This window comes from Triticum dicoccoides, chromosome 1A (genome assembly GCF_002162155.2).
Source record: "Triticum dicoccoides isolate Atlit2015 ecotype Zavitan chromosome 1A, WEW_v2.0, whole genome shotgun sequence".
In the NCBI taxonomy this organism is placed as follows: domain Eukaryota; kingdom Viridiplantae; phylum Streptophyta; class Magnoliopsida; order Poales; family Poaceae; genus Triticum; species Triticum dicoccoides.
This window is the reverse complement of record NC_041380.1, coordinates 543,686,462-543,696,045: the sequence shown is the minus strand read 5'-3', so window position 1 is coordinate 543,696,045 and position 9,584 is coordinate 543,686,462.

The following is a 9,584-nucleotide window of genomic DNA, read 5'->3' as shown; positions in this document are numbered from 1 at the left end:
AGGAATAGATCGAGCCGTCACCGCACAGCCCTAGAGGATGTGCCGGTGCAGATGAAAGTCGCCACCTGCCGGAGGCTCGTCGTTGGCGGCACACCGGCGGCCGAGGTTGCTGGGTTGCATACGTGTGTATGTGTCCCACTCCCATCCCCTGCTCAAGGTGGAGGCCTAGCTTCCACGCAGCCGGCCACCTCCGCGACGCGCGATCTGGTTTGACCCGCCGCCGAAGCCGAGGCCCGAGGGTGCCGTCGCGGAGATGAGCCGGATGATTGAGATCTAGTAACCGACCCCATCGAGACTGACTGAACCACCAACGCAGGCGAGCGAAAGGGTTGGGTTTGGGTCGAGGGACTCGTCAACCTCGATGAAGCGGCTGACGTCGTCGGCTAGTAGCATGAAGGACGGCAATGGTGAATTTTCTCGGGAGCGATACACGGGGATTGGGAGGAGCGAGGGGGTTGCTGGACGTGGGACGTGGGAGGTGTCCCTGTTCCGGGTCGTAGCTGCTTTTTTTCTTATCGTGGCTTTTCTTGTTTCCTTTTATCGTGGGGGGAGAGAGCGATCGTGCGAAGGGGAAGGCGGGGAACGAGGTTGAACCATCGAAGGAGGTCGAACCATCACGATGTTCGATCCTCCTTTAATAGTAGAGATGAAATTTGATTAGAAAAAATATGTAGAATATGAATATGAGATTATTTTACCTGTTAAGTATTTTTAAATATTATTTTAGAATATATTTGACTCAAACCAAATAATTTTCTAAATTATGTGTATCTTTTAAACCGTAACTTCGATTTCAACATATTATATATGAAATTTTATTAGAAAAATATGTGGAATCTAAATATGATGTTAATCTTACATGTTAAATATTTATAAAATATTACTATGGAAGCAAACTTATAATTTATAGCGCAAGATTCTTTTTTTTCATACCGGTGGCGATCCGGATTGCAAATAAACACCCCACTATGATCATATACGGAAAAGAAAATATCGATAACTACACATGCATACCTCTGAAAAATGTCGCAGAGAAAAACAACAGATTTCTCATCGCGAGAGTGAGAGAAAGCGTGTGAGAGAGATAGAGAGAGAGAGAGAGAGAGAGAGAGAGAGGGAGGGAGAGAGAGACGCCTTAGGATTAACCATATTCAGCACATGCTTTTTGTTGTTTTGTGTGAACACCGAGGCCATCGTCCGCGAGAGTGAGATGGAGGATAAGCGGCAACGCAAATATGATGCCTCGTAAAAATAAAGGAGATGAATCTATTATGGTCTTGAGTGATGATTGTTGAGTTAAGAGTGTGTGTTATGTTTTCTCTTCCGTTGCAACGCATATACTCTTTTGCTAGTTGACTCTAAAACTATTAGCCCGGCAAAAGAAGAACTCTAAAATTATTAGTTAAGTAATTACTTGATATTATATTATACAGCGAAGAATATGTAAGTACGAATAAAATTAAAGAAAAGACTATGACTTCCTGCAAAAAATATCTATGCCAAAAGAAATAATACATCCAACTGTGTTTTTATTTTATTTTTGAGATTCCATATCCTACTTCAGAGCAAAAAGATTCCATATCCTACTGGATGGGGAGTATATTTTTTGGGAGGGGACTCTGTCCGGAGCTATCCGAGTGTTGGGGCCTTGACGACGCGGTTGCCGGAGTTGCGGAAGATGACGACGCGCTTGGGGTCGAACCCAGTCGGCGGCGCGTCCTTCCCGTAGTCGTAGAAGTAGACGCAGACCTCGGGCCTGTCTTTCAAGATCAGGGACGCCGCGTCGATGGCGCCGCAGTCCACCAGCTCCGGCCACGACGTCCTCTGCTCGCGATCGGGTGCCGCCGAGGGGGCTTCATCTTCTTCTGCTCCGGCCCTCCGAGCCCTGAGAACGGACGAGAAGGTCGCTCCCATCCTCCAAAGCCTCTGACGGCGGGCAACCGACTGCGCACGGGTTCAGACTTCTTTTTTCTTCCTTTTGTCTCTCTGTACGGGCAACGAACTGCTCCGGCGACATCTTACCCCTGTATTTGTACTCTCGATCGACGGCACACGATTGACACGATTGGAGTCGTACTGCTGAACGGACGGAAACAAATCCGCTACTTGGACACACGCCTTCACCGGTCGAACTGGAGTACAGCAAGTGCCCGGCCTGGACTCCTATAACGCAGCGTAAGTTGGCCTCTGTTTTTTTCTTCTTTTTTTTGAAAAGGTAATTGGCCTCTGTTGTAAATATATACTCGCTCCGCCTCATATATGTTGGCCTCTGTTGTAAATACTAGATGATACCTCGCACGTCGTTGCGGGAATATTTGCATTATATTTCGATGATATTTGATTTGTACGGAACATAAATAGTAATACTACGACTAAAATTGCAAATCCATATGCTTTATTGTGTTTGATTAATATATTATAAAATATTTATTAAATATCTCATTTATGTTTGCATGTTGAGGCGGACATTTTCCTGTGTATGAATGCATGTTGTGATGGGCCTTTTGTCATGCATGTTGCTTGATGATGTGGCATGCTTGCATGTTAAGAGAAATATGTTAGTGGGGGCTAGCTATTTAGATATAGAAGATATACTCCCTCTGCCTCACAATATAAGACATTTTTTTAACACAGTATAGACACGAGCGCTCATACACTCACCTCTATGAACGCGCATACACACCCTACCTCTATGAGCACATTCGAGACACCGAACCGGCATATCATCTAGAGATTTATGAAGTCACCGTAGCCACCTCGTCATCGACGGGAACGTCTCCTCCCACTGAAAGCGCATCGCTGGAAATCTTAAAATAAATTCAGGAATAATGCGAGCACCAGGACTTGAATCTTGGTGGGCTGGGATACCACTGTCCCTCTTCGCATATAAGACGATTTTACAATCTAACATTATACTAGTTTCTTTCTCGGGGAAAACAGAAGTTGTAAGGGCCCGTAGGTTGCAACGGGAGAAAAAAAATCATAATCTTTAATGGTGATGACCACATTTTATTCACATCTCATCGCATTTTGAAAAAAAATTCACAAATGCAAGAAAATGTTTCTTTTTACAATTTATTCAGAAATTGAAGCAATGTTCACATTTTTTGAAAAAATTTCGTGCTTGTCAAAATACTTGGTAATTCTAAGAATTATTCTGAATTTCAAGAAACATTTTTTAAAAAGCATACTATAATATTCCGCTCCATCCCAGCAGTTAATTCTTCAAAATTCACGTGGGTATATAGTCACAAAGACTCAGAAGCATTACTGTTTAACTACATACCTCTGATCATTCGTGAACACTTTTACAAATTTTGGGGTGTTTTTAAAAATCGTCAACTTTTTTTACTACTTACAAACATTTTTTAAAAAAAATTGAACATTTTTATATTGAAAACGGGTTTTAAGCATTTTCTTTTGAATCGGCAAACAATTCTAGAATAGACGAACATTTTTTTCGAAATTGGGGATTTTTATTTAAATTTGCGATTTTTTTAGAAAAACATGAACATTTTCTGAATCAGCAAATATTTTATGAATCAGTAAACTCTTTTGTAATTCACGGACAGTTTATAAAATTTTAAGACATTTTTTAAAATGCATGAACATTTTTGAATTAGCAAACATTTTGTTCAATTTCATTAATAATTTTTAATACATGGACTTTCTTTGATTTTAATAACATTTTTTTGAATATGCAAACATTTTTAGAAAAATCTCAAGCATTTTTTGAATTCACAAACATTTTATGTTTTCTTGAACATTTTATTTCAAAATTCTAAGTTTTTTAAATGTCAAAAGTTTTTAAATTTCCTAATTATTAAAGTAGAAAAAGACAAAAATGCAACAGAAAAGTAAAAAATAAAAATAAAACTAAAAAACAGACGCCCGCACATGGGCCGACCCAAACAAGTGAGGTAGAGACTAGTGTCCAATGAGGCATTTGCCTTATAGCATCTTCAGTTGATCCCCTTGTAATTTAGCCCCTCAAACGATCTCTTATTCTTTAACTTCTTATATTTGCTCTATTAGAAAAAAAAACAATTCCTAGTCGAATCCGTAAAACTTTGATCCCTAAAAAAATTCTTCGCCAATTCTTCTAAGTTTTTATGTACATGCTAAATTTCAACTACTCCCTCCGTCTCAAAATAAGTGTCTTAACTTTGTACTAACTCTAGTACAACAACTTTGTACTAACTCTAGTACAAAGTTGTACTAAGGTTGAGACACTTATCTTGGGACAGAGGGAGTACATATTTGCACACATATTAAATCCAAATTTAATAATCAAAGTTCACACAATTCATTGAATATTACAAATTTAAAGTTTACAATTCAAATAATTCAAATTCAAACACACAAAAGGGTCAAAATGAAGTAAAGAGCATGATAAAAGCATAATCGACTGGTGCTCATTAGCGATCACAGGACTGGACATTTTAAAATCGGCATCATCTTCTTCCTCCTCGTCCAACGAAGAGTCGTCGAAGACCATCTCCCTCAACCTCTTCATCTACATTATGCAATATTCTAGGCTGAATTTGATTGCAAAAGCTATTAAACAAAATGAAAATAGCTAAAAATGCACCTAGGCAATTCGCCGAATACTTTGCGGACATAGAAGGTGACAACATCGAGTCGTGGCTCTATGTCATCTCCGTCGTCCGCCGGCTTCGTTTTCGAACAAACGAAGCAGCTCTAGTAGTTTTTTCGGCCACAGGGCCATCGCAGCAGTGACAGAGATATGCGTCATTTCCAGTGACGGTGGCAACTGGCGGGCAGATCGGAGTGGGTCGGGAGGGGGGAGGCTGCGGGGTGTCGGCAGGCCGTCGGAGGGGGCTGCGGGTGGATGCCGAAGGCAACATTGGTGAAGATTCAATGCGAGCGGGGGTGTGGGGGAGGCTGAAATTTATCCTGAAAGTGGTGCCCATTGAGTATATTTGAGGGTCGGGAGAGCCGACACTTAAATTTTTCACACCTCTGACTGGTTTTAAGGAATCGTATAGAGATGCTCTTAGTTTACAGAGAGTAAACATAACTCTTCTCTCTTCTATAGATTGGGGATTTCCGACGGAAGTGGAGAGCATTACAAGCAAAGCCCTCAAAGCAAGCTATCTACTTCATACATCATCTTGGAAGGCTTCCTCCAAGGTGCCAAAGCCAGCCTTTGGGACCTCTATTATTCCAGAGCGCGTCGACCGCCTTCTCGTCCGTTGGATTTTTTTTATGAAACGACCCGCAAAAATCCAATCTATAGGTTAGATTTTTTGCAGCTCAGCCCTTGTTGCAATCCTACCAAGCGTAATGAGAGGTCTGTTGTGCGGCGACGACGATGAAGATAGGGATCCCCGTTGGCATGCAGTGGCGCACCTCTAGCTTCCTCTCCAGATTCGGCACCCAGCGGTGCCATTATGTGCACCTTCCTTTCCAGGGCCACCACAACTCAGGATCCCTCTTCTTCCTCTCCTTCAACCCATGGCACTATCAATGACCCGTTGGGGAGCTCATAGGTTCTGGCGCTCCTTGTCGGCCTCCTCCATGCCGGAGCAAGCATCTGGCTGTGGATGACCATGCCCCACGCCCAACAGCGTGCTCATTTACTCGTGTGCTCCCCATCTTGTCCCAGGCAGGATCAAGCCATCGACGACAGGGGTTCTGATATGTCTCCAACGTATCTATAATTTTTGATTGTTCCATGCTATTATATTATCTATTTTGGATGTTAATGGACTTATTTATACACTTTTATATTATTTTTTGGACTAACCTACTAACCCAAGGCCCAGTGCAAATTGTTGTTTTTTTTTCCTATTTCAGTGTTTCGCGAAAAATGAATATTAAACAGAATCCAAACGAAATGAAACCTTCGGGAGAGTTGTTTTTGGAACAAACGTGATCCAAGGGACTTGGAGTAGACGTCAAGAAATCAACGAGGAGGCCACGAGGCAAGTGTCGGTGTCAAAACCGGCGGATCTCGGGTAGGGGGTCCCGAACTGTGCGTCTAAGGTCGATGGTAACAGGAGACATGGGACACGATGTTTACCCAGGTTTGGGCCCTCTCTATGGAGGTAATACCCTACTTCCTGCTTGATTGATCTTGATGAATATGAGTATTACAAGAGTTGATCTACCACGAGATCGTAATGGCTAAACCCTAAAAGTCTAGCTTGACTATGATTATGAGGATGTGTCTACGGACCTAGCCCTCCGGTTTTTATAGACACAGGAGGGATCTAGGGTTACATAAGGTCGGTTACAGATAAAGGAAATCTTCGTATTTGGTCGCCAAGCTTGCCTTCCACGCCAAGGAAAGCCCCTATCCGGACACGGGTAGAATCTTCGGTCTTTGTATCTTCACAGCCCAACAGTCCGGCCCATGGCTAACAGGATGAACGCCCGAGGACCCCTTAGTTCAGGACTCCCTCAGTAGCCCCTGAACCAGACTTCAATGACGAGGTGTCCGGTGCACAGATTGTCTTCGGCATTGCAAGGCGGGTTCCTCCTCCGATGACTTCAGAGTGATGTATTAGACCTCCCATTTAATGTCGCACCCCTCGGCTTCTGTGTATCAACAACTTCAGTTTCCACGTGTCGAGCGAAGGCGAGAGGTCAGGGTGTTTCTACGCATAACACCCCGGCCATGTAAGGAGAAGCGTCTATTTAAAGAGATTGGATCTTAGATCCATTCATCATCATCCGGAAAAAAAATCCTTTGAGCGTGCTAGGAAAGTCCATTCCAACATGGCTGACGCTCCCAGCTCTTCATCCCAGCTCCGCGTCCACGAAAAAGGCAAATGGGAGAGATGTTCCTATTGGGGAACGTAGTAATTTCAAAAAAAAATCTACGCACACGCAAGATCATGGTGATGCATAGCAACGAGAGGGGAGAGTGTCGTCCACGTACCCTCATAGACCGTTAAGCGGAAGTGTTATGACAACGCGGTTGATGTAGTCGTACATCTTCACGATCGACTGATCCTCAGTACCGAATGTACGGCACCTCCGTGTTCAGCACACGTTGAGGGAGTCCTGGACTAAGGGGTCCTCGAACGTCCGGCCTGTTGATGGACTTGAAGATACGAAGACCAAAGACTACACCCGTGTCCAGATAGGACTCTCCTTGGCGTGGAAGGAAAGCTTGGCGAACAACTATGAAGATTCCATATTATGTAACTGACTCTATGTAACCCGAGGTCCCCCCGGTGTCTATATAAACCGGAGGGTGTAGTCCGAATAGGGGAGACTCAATACCTTAGATATACAGGCTAGACTTCTAGGGTTTAGCCATTACGGTCTCGTGGTGGATCAAGTCTTGTAGTACTCATACCCATCAATATCAATCAAGCAGGACATAGGGTCTTACCTCTATCAAGAGGGCCCGAACCTGGGTAAAACTTCGTGTCCCCTGTCTCCTGTTACCATCAACCCTAGACGCACAGTTCGGGACCCCCTACCCAAGATCCGCCGGTTTTGACACCGACATTGGTGCTTTCATTGAGAGTTCTGCTGTGCTGTCGTTGAAAGGTTTGATGGCCCCTTCAATCGTCAATAACGACGTTGTCTATGAGAAACATTCCTCCCCGAACAGATCTTCGTGTTCGGCGGCTTCGCACTGCGGGCCAACTCATTTGGCCATCTGGAGCAGATCGAAAGCTATGCCCCTGGCCATCAGGTCAGATTCGGGAGCTTGAACTATGTCGCGGACATCCGTGGAGACTTGATCTTCGCCGGATTCGATACCATGGTAGCCGCTCCCAAGCACCCCGATGATCATGACCTAAATCTGTCATCGGGCCGCATCCAGGAGATCGCTCCTATAACCGCTCTGGCTCTAGAGCTGGAGCAGGCCGCGCCATGTAAAGACGGGAGGATTAACCTCACCACGGAGGCTGCAGATTCCGCGGCGTTGGAGCTGCACATGGACCTGGTCTCACTCGATGCCTATGCCACCGGAACGCCGGACTCGTCTCCGGCTGTAGGTTCCGAACCACGCGAGCCCGCGGACACCGAGCTTGATCGTTTATCGATCTTCGAATTCAGCGCCGCAGACATCTTCCAGCACTCGCCTTTGGGCGACGTGCTAAACTCATTTAAAAACCTGTCCTTGGCGGAGGACTCTCAGCCGAGCTATATCCGGCTCGAGCTAGGGGCTAATGATGGAGAATTTTGCTTCCCACCTGCCACCGACTTCATAGCAACCGTCGACGATTCAACCAAAACACTTGATTACGACTCCGAGAATATTGACGGCATGGACAATGACGTCGAAGACAATGAAGACCCCGTTGATACAATTAATGATGAACGGGACGACGGGCAGGATAGCCCCGGTAAACATGCCACGCACGAAGATTCGGAGGATGACAATTACCTTCCACTCTCTGAGGATGAGGTGAGCCTCGACGCTGAGGATTTCATCATGCCTGAGGAACCTCGCGAGCAGGAGCGCTTAAAGCGCCAACTAATAGCCACTGCAAGGAGCCTAAAGAAGAAGAAGCAGCAGCTTCAAGCTGACCAAGATCTGCTTAATGATAGATGGACCGAAGTCCTAGCCGCCGAAAAATACGGCCTTGGTAGCCTAGCCAAAAGCTACCCGAAGCATAGATCGCTACCCCAGGGCGACGATAAGGTGTTCGAGCTCGTACGATCATTGCACAATGCGGCAGGTCGACCACAACTTGGTCAGGTTAAAGCGACAACTCAAGCCGAACTACAGACCGCCCACCTCGCCGTAAAGGCAAGAACAAAATAGCTCAAGGTTGTACATACAACCTTCGGCAGGGCTGGGGTAGTAAAACAGGATACCCAAGAGCGATCTACGGATCGCAAGGACACACCTCGACACGCGACGACGACCACCTATTCGGACATGACAAACCTAGCCACGCCCGGGCTGAAAACCGCAAATGGACTCCGTCAGAGGTACGCCGCAGCGTGGCCCAACATAGAGGCGCCGCACACCCTCTGTGCTTCACAACCGAAGTAATGGAGCATTAACTCCCAGACAGGTTCAAACCCATGAATATCAAATTATACAATGGAACAACGGATCCCGCGGTATGGATTGAGGACTTCCTCCTCCATATCCACATGGACCGCGAAGATGACCTTCGCGCCATCAAATACCTACCACTAAAACTCAAAGGACCAGCTCGGTACTGGTTAAACAGTCTGCGGGAAAATTATATTGGCAGCTGGGAGGACTTGGAGGACGCCTTTCGCAACAACTTCCAAGGAATATATGTCCGGACACCGGATGCTGATGACCTAAGTAATATTGTCCAGCAGCCCGGAGTGTCAGCAAGGAAGCTCTGGACCAGGTTCTTAGTTAAAAAGAACCAAATCATCGACTGTCCGGACACGGAAGCCCTTGCGGCCTTCAAACACAGCGTCCGGGATGAATGGCTTACACGCCACCTCGGTCAAGAAGGACCTAGATCCATGACAGCCCTTACTGCTCTAATAACCCGCTTTTGCATGGGAGAAGATAGCTGGCTCGCTCGTAGAAGCAAATAGCGCCAGCAACTCGGGCACTTCCAAAATTCGAGACGGCAATGGCAAGCCACGACGAAGCAAATACA